The sequence below is a fragment of the Pelodiscus sinensis genome, chromosome 6, assembly GCF_049634645.1.
Source record: "Pelodiscus sinensis isolate JC-2024 chromosome 6, ASM4963464v1, whole genome shotgun sequence".
Taxonomy (NCBI): domain Eukaryota; kingdom Metazoa; phylum Chordata; order Testudines; family Trionychidae; genus Pelodiscus; species Pelodiscus sinensis.
The window spans coordinates 50,517,867-50,524,473 of record NC_134716.1 but is presented as its reverse complement, the minus strand read 5'-3'; the positions used below and the strand labels follow the sequence as shown (position 1 = coordinate 50,524,473).

Genomic DNA, 6,607 nt, shown 5'->3' with positions numbered 1-6,607 from the left:
GTTAGATCCTGTGATGGTGTCACTTGTATAGATGTATGGACAGAGCTAACAGTGGGGTTAGCTGCAAGGGTAGGTTCCTAGGTGAGTGTATCTGAAGTGTGATGTGTGACTGCTGGAAAGAATTTACTTCAGGTTAGGAGTTTGTCTGTAGGTGAGGATTGGCCTAACCACCAAGGCCTGTGAGAGTGAGGGATCATTTTCCAGGATGGATGTAGTTTATTGGCAGCACTCAAGCTGAGGAAAAGAGGGGGAAGATCAGGGATGGGAGAATGCCCAGGGGAAGAGTTAGGGAGCCCACGGAGCAGGGCTCACAGCTGGTAGCAACAGAGGAAGTCGCATTGACTGAGTAGGGTCTGTGGGCAGGATGGTTGGGGGAAGAGGCAGGGTGGATCATGTTTGTACAGCCCTTAGCACAAGGAACCCTAATTCTGATATTTCTCTGGTTGATATGGTAATGTAAATATTTAATACATTTAGGAAACATAATCAGGGGCATTCAGAAAATGGATAAATGTAACTGGACAACATTTTTTTTAACTCTTTGAAAAGAAAAATAAGGAGCACTATTTCACCTCTTGGTATTTGCTGTGTTTTTTAATTTGAGTTAAACTGATGAAAAGCTAAAGCAACTAAATAATGAAAAAAAAATCTTTGTTTGGGAAGTTATGAAAATTATACAATGTTAAATAAGTAAGTAATCAAATAAACAGAGGCTCATTTTCCCCCTTCATTTCATGTATGCTGCTCCCATATTAGTCAATTGGAAATGCACAGATATAATCTGGGTAAAAATTAATTTGTTTACTTAAACACAATTCTATGGTCTGTCACCACTCTAGTTACATACTGCTAATTAATTGATCTTTGTAGGACTGTTAGCTTTTAATGCGTAAACAACAAAGATTTTGCCTAGATTTTCTAAAGTGCAGTTTTTCTTGCAAAGATGTACAAAAGTAAAAGGAAAATTGGACAGGTTTGTGAAGTGTGAGCAGACTTCATATCTTCACAGAGATGGTAGTTTATATTTCATATTAGACCTTTTGTTCTTTGATCTGTGAAATCTTTGAAACCTACGAAGAAAAAAAAGGAAGAATTAAACATTTATATTTAGAAAGGGAAATATAAGGTAGTGCAGCTATCAATGATGACCATTCTTCTCAAAATGGAATAAAAAGTTAATTTGGCAAGGGTTTGTTTAGATATCACAAATTGAAAATGGGAATAATTCCATATTTCAAGTTGTTTTAAAAATTGTATGCACAAATGGACACACAAAACAAACCATATTAGTTTTTAATGGTACTTCCAAAAGAAAAAGACATACTTGTGAAATGATTATTAACAAAGGGAAGAGAAAAATACATTTTTTGTCTGTCTACATAATTTTTTTTTCTGTTCCCTTTGTTAATAATCATTTCATTCAAACTACTGCAAAGAGGTGAGAGTTAGGTTTTCTTTGTGGAAGTCTATGTTTACAGCCCTTCCAGCTCTCACTCTACTCTTCTAGAAAATAAATGGGGGAGAAAAAATGTAATGTTCCTGATATTTCTGAAGTAGACAAGCAAGGGAGAAAAATAACCCCTCTTTTTACATTATAGAAATCAAAGCAAACACAACATAAGAACGGCCGTACTGTGTCAAACCAAAGGTCGATCTAGCCCAGTAGCCTGTCTGCCTATAGTGGCCAGCGCCCGGTGCCCCGGAGGGGGTGGACCGAAGACAATGATCAAGCAATTTGTCTCGTGCTATTCGTCTCCAGCCTCTGTCAAACAGAGGCCAGGGACACCATTCCTACCCCCTGGCTAATAGTCTTTTATGGACCTAACTTCCATGAATTTATCTAGCTTCTCTTTAAACTCTGTTATAGTTCTAAGAGGCTGTGAAGGCTAGAACTATAACAGAGTGTGTATAACTGTATGTGTATGGAGGAGATTTGGCTGAGTACTGCTTTGGGGAAAGGACGTAAAGCAAACAACACAGGCCCATAGAGAGATGAAGACAACCTGAAGAAATCCAAGCTGAAGCAGAGTGAAAACTAGTGAGAGGTTTGGTCAATTGTGCTGGCTGAAAAGTTTAGGGCCTGTAAGCTTAAAACATCTCCTTTTTTGCCTTTTGGTTCCTTCTTTATGCAGAGAAGCAGGATTTTGTACCTTTCTAGTCCATAAACAAGATTGCATCAAAGAAAATTCCAGACTCCATCATGAGTGTTTCAGCCTAGAGAAATTTACTAGCTGCACAGGTTAAAAGAGGGTAATAGTATAATAGTATCCTATATGCTGTATTATATACATGTTTTTCTGGAAAAGTCCTATTTTTAAAACATTTTGGATAAAACTGGAGATAAACTCAGAAAATACTTCCCCTTGTCTTGGCAGAAGGGGGTTTGATCACATTAGCAAGCAGAGACAACCACTGTGGTCTTGAGAAGAGGAGGAAATAGAGGGACAAATTTGGCTGCTCTCAAGCGCCACTCACACCCTCCATCCTTCTCACCTGGATAGATGAGGAGAATGTGCTGGACTGAATTATCTCTTATATCTCTCGCCTTTCCATAGATGAGGATTGCAGGGCACACTGCTGTGGCTGATGCACTCTCTCCCTGCTCTATAATAAAGGTTTAGTCTGAATTCTTCTTCCATGATGCTTTGGGTTTCACCAACTGATAATTTTTTCAGGTACCAATAGGTTGGTTTATTTTTTGCCTCCCTCATAGGGCTTTTAAACTAGTAAAGAGTGAGAAAGGAATCTAAAGTTGTCTGATAAGTGAACTTGTAACTCCAAGTGCAAGTTTGACAGCTCCTAGACTCGGTCTAGAGTTCTTTCAGGCATTCTAAACAAGAGACAATGACATTAATGGTTACCAAAGCCCTCTGACATCATTTTCCAGCCTGCATGGAGTCAGGGTAGCGAGGAGCAATAGAATGTACTAGAAACTCCTGCTGGAGCCAGTAGGGAGTCTTTGCATGAGGTAATATGGCCAAATGAGTTGCTGGGCCAGTTACATACCAGGGCTGCTCAGCTTCTCAGTGGGACGGGACAACCGGAGTCAGAAACCAGGTTTGGTTTCAGTTGAGAGCTCTTGAACTTAGGACTAGAGAGATGCAAAAATAGCTCAAGGGGTCTCTGGTTAACCTCCTCTCCCACAAAAGGTTTCTTGGAACTGCTGTGAGTTCTAGTGCATGGAAGTTCCAGCCCTGGAGAGACCAACATCCAGAGAGGCAGAGATCAGCCTGGTGCCATCTGCCAAAAGCCATCCAAGACTTCTATGAGACTCCAGACTAGGGAGCCAGAAGAGGACCCTGCCTCACCCCGGAGCAAACACACAGTAAGAGGATCCTATTTTTGTTGTTTAAGTGGAACAGCATATGCAGCACTTCTCTCCAGACTCGTCCTCTGCATACTATCCTCCGTGGAAGGGAGCTTGTGCCTGTATTAATTTGCTGATCTATAGAACAGGCAGTCCCCGACTTACGCGGATCCGACTTATGTCGGATCCGCAGTTATGAACGCGGCTTTTCTCGCCCCAGAGGACATGGACTGCGGGACCTCGCGGTCCCCCCGCCCGTGTACTCCGGGGCGAGAAAAGCTGCTCCGCGTCTCCCTGGTCTGCAGACCAGGAAGATGGGAGCAAAGCCGCGGAGGGGCTGGGGCTCTGGGGCAGCCCAGGCGCGCCTGGGCTGTCCCGCCGCCGGCTTCCCCCACCATGTGTCTCAGCCAAAGTGAGGAGTCACTTTGAGTAGAGGCACCAGGTATCACAAGAGAATATAGGACCCAGCCTTATGTCAACAGAGAGGAGAAGCCAATCCAAGCAATAATACATAGCAGGAGGGTTGACCCACTCCTTAGCTGAGAAACTACATTTGTAATTTGAAGTCTGCCCACTGTGGGTGAGATGCTCAAACAGCCAGCTACCAATGGTACACATTAATGAGAACTAAAAGATAACTGATGCCTGTTAGTCTGGAGAAGGGGAGACATTAAGTTTTTGCAGATTCCTGAACCCTTCATGTCCTCAGTCATTCCCTCTCACAGAGGAAGGGGTGAGATCACTTAAAGAGGGACTGAATCCTAGGGGGATGACCATGAATGTGGGTTATAAGGTAAGGAGGCCATTTAATAATGCATAATTCCCAAGAAATACCTGGTATTAGGGGAGGGGAATTGCTTAATTATTAAAAAGCTTTGATACACAACACACATACTCCATCAGCTTCATCTAACCAAGAGTGTTGCCAGTTATAATCATGAAGCCAAATAATTGTGATGTAGGCATTTTTTCTGGCCCCAGATTAGAATAAACTGGCTTTTTTCCCGAAATACATTTTTTTTCTTCTCCCAATCCCTGTGTCACAAGGCGTAGTTTAGGTGGTTTCTGTGCAATTGGTGGGAATTTCCAAACTTTAACATGCATGGATTTATTTTAACCTTACCTTTGAATTTCCTGGGTTTTGTAATCCTGAGGGCATTTTGCTCCAAACAATGTGTATAACATTCTGCAGATTTCATTTGTCAAATATGGTGGCTCCAGCACAGCATTTGAGGAGTACAGGCCACTGGCTGTGCAGAGGTGAGAGATCATTCTGCAGCTCCCTGCCCCCAAGTATATGCACTCAATGGTGAGGCTGTACTCAACGCTGACACTGCAAGGACCAGGTCTGCCCCAGAAACAATCCAGAGTTTTGCCCCTTTATGCCAAATATACCAGGTGTAGGCAGGCAGGCTCAGCTCAGCAGGATCCAAGTGTATAGGAGACCGTTGGGGGGCAGAGATCCAGGTGTGGGTTGAGAGAGTTCTGTGGATAGCATTTGGATGCAGGCATCTCGATGAGAGATTTGGGTGTGGGAGGAATCTGGATACCTTGAGCTTGCTGGGGGAGGAGGGTCTGGGTACAATGGTAAAGGGACCCTGCAGGGTGGTCCAGAGAAAGTGATTGGGGCTTAGTGTGGGGGTGTCTGAATGTTCAGTGGGGACTCCAGATGGTGGAGAAGTGGGGACTCGAATAGAATACAGAACTAAATTAATACTGGAGCATGTGGACTAGAAAAGGCTGAATAAAAAGATTGGAGGAATAGGTGGCAAGATAATGAAGCAAGCAAGATCTTCCAATTGTTTTCTGTTTCACCAATAATACCTCATTCTAAATCAGGTTTAACTTCACCATTCCATCTACTTTATAATCCCAGACTGATTTTTAATATGTTTTAAGAGCAGTACCACTCAGTTGGAGTAGGAGTAGAGGGAACAGAGGGTATGTCTACACTACAAAGTTAGTTCGAACTAACAGAACTAACTTTCATAGGCGCTACACTAGCGCTCAGTTCGAACTAGGAAAACCTCATTTTACGAGGATTAAGCCTAGTTTGAATTAGCTAGTTCGAATTAAGGGGTGTGTAGCCCCTTAATTCGAACTAGTGGGAGGCTAGCCCTCCCCAGATTTCTCTGGTGGCCACTCTGGCCAACACCAGCGAAACTCTTCTGCCCCCCTCCCGGCCCCATACCCCTTAAAGGGGCACGGGCTGGCTACGGTGCCCGTGCCAGGTGCAAGCCTGCCAGCACCCAGCCAGCAGACCCTGCACCTGGCACGGATCGAGCCACCCACCCGATGCCCCCCAGCCCTCCCCCTCTTCCCGGGACCGGCCAACCCTAGGGACCCTGGAGGGGATGGACCGAAGACAGTAACCAAGCCATTTGTCTCGTGCCATCCCTCTCCAGCCTTCCACAAACCTTGGGCAGGGACACCACTCCTACCCCCTGGCTAATACTACTCCATGGACCCAGCCTCCATGACTTGATCTCACTTCCCTTTCAACTCTGTTCTAGTTGTAGCCTTCACAGCCTCCTGCAGCAAGGAGTTCCACAGGTTGACTCTTTGCTTTGTGAAGAAGAACTTTCTGTTACTAGTTTGAAGCCTGCTACCCATTCCTTTCCTTTGGAGTCCTCCAGTCCTTCTTTATGGGAACGAATGAAGAACTTTTCTGTATGCACCCTCTTCACCCCACTCATGCTTTTAGAGGCCTCTATTCTGTCCCCCCTCCGTCTCCTCTTTTCTAAGCTGAAAAGTCCCAGTCTCTTTAGCCTCTCTTTATATGGGACCTGTTCCCAACACCTGATCATTTTAGTTGCCCTCCCCTCTCCCACCCTCTCTCTTCCCCTCTCCCACCTCCTTTTCCCAGTCTCCCCCAGTTTTGTTCAATAAAGACAGATTCCATTTTGGAAGACACGTTATCTTTATTTTGTACATCAAGAAGAGGGGCTAGGGAAGGGTAAGTGGAAGGAGGTGAGGGAGGAATGGGGCACGAGCCCCCGATGGGGAGGACTGGGCTGGCTCTGCGGGCTTCTGGGGGTGGAACCTCTCCTGCAGCCCCCCAATTACCCCCTCTCCCCAGATGGCAGCCTGCGGCAAGTGCGGCCGGGCTGATGGCCGAGTGCTGTGATGTGCCCAGTGTGGATAGTCCGGGCACTCCAAGCCAGGATTGCTTTGCAAGCGGGGCACCCCTGAGAACTGTCTGTCCAGGGTGGAGGTCGGGACCCTTTAAGCACAGCCCTTGGCTAGCCTGAGGCAGCATCTCCATGCTCTAAGTCCTCCTCTGATGCCCTGCCAGCACTG

The 6,607-nt window shown here is 45.4% G+C and overlaps 1 long non-coding RNA gene across 1 annotated transcript in view; it reads right to left on the bottom strand.

Annotated features, from left to right (window-relative positions):
* Positions 1-814: 814 nt before the first annotated feature.
* The window catches only part of LOC142829864 (uncharacterized), a 41,812-nt gene continuing 36,019 nt past the window's right edge, over positions 815-6,607 (bottom strand). Inside the window, exon 5 of the long non-coding RNA XR_012904741.1 lies at positions 815-1,070. This is a non-coding gene — a long non-coding RNA (uncharacterized LOC142829864). The remainder of the gene's footprint in view (positions 1,071-6,607) is intronic.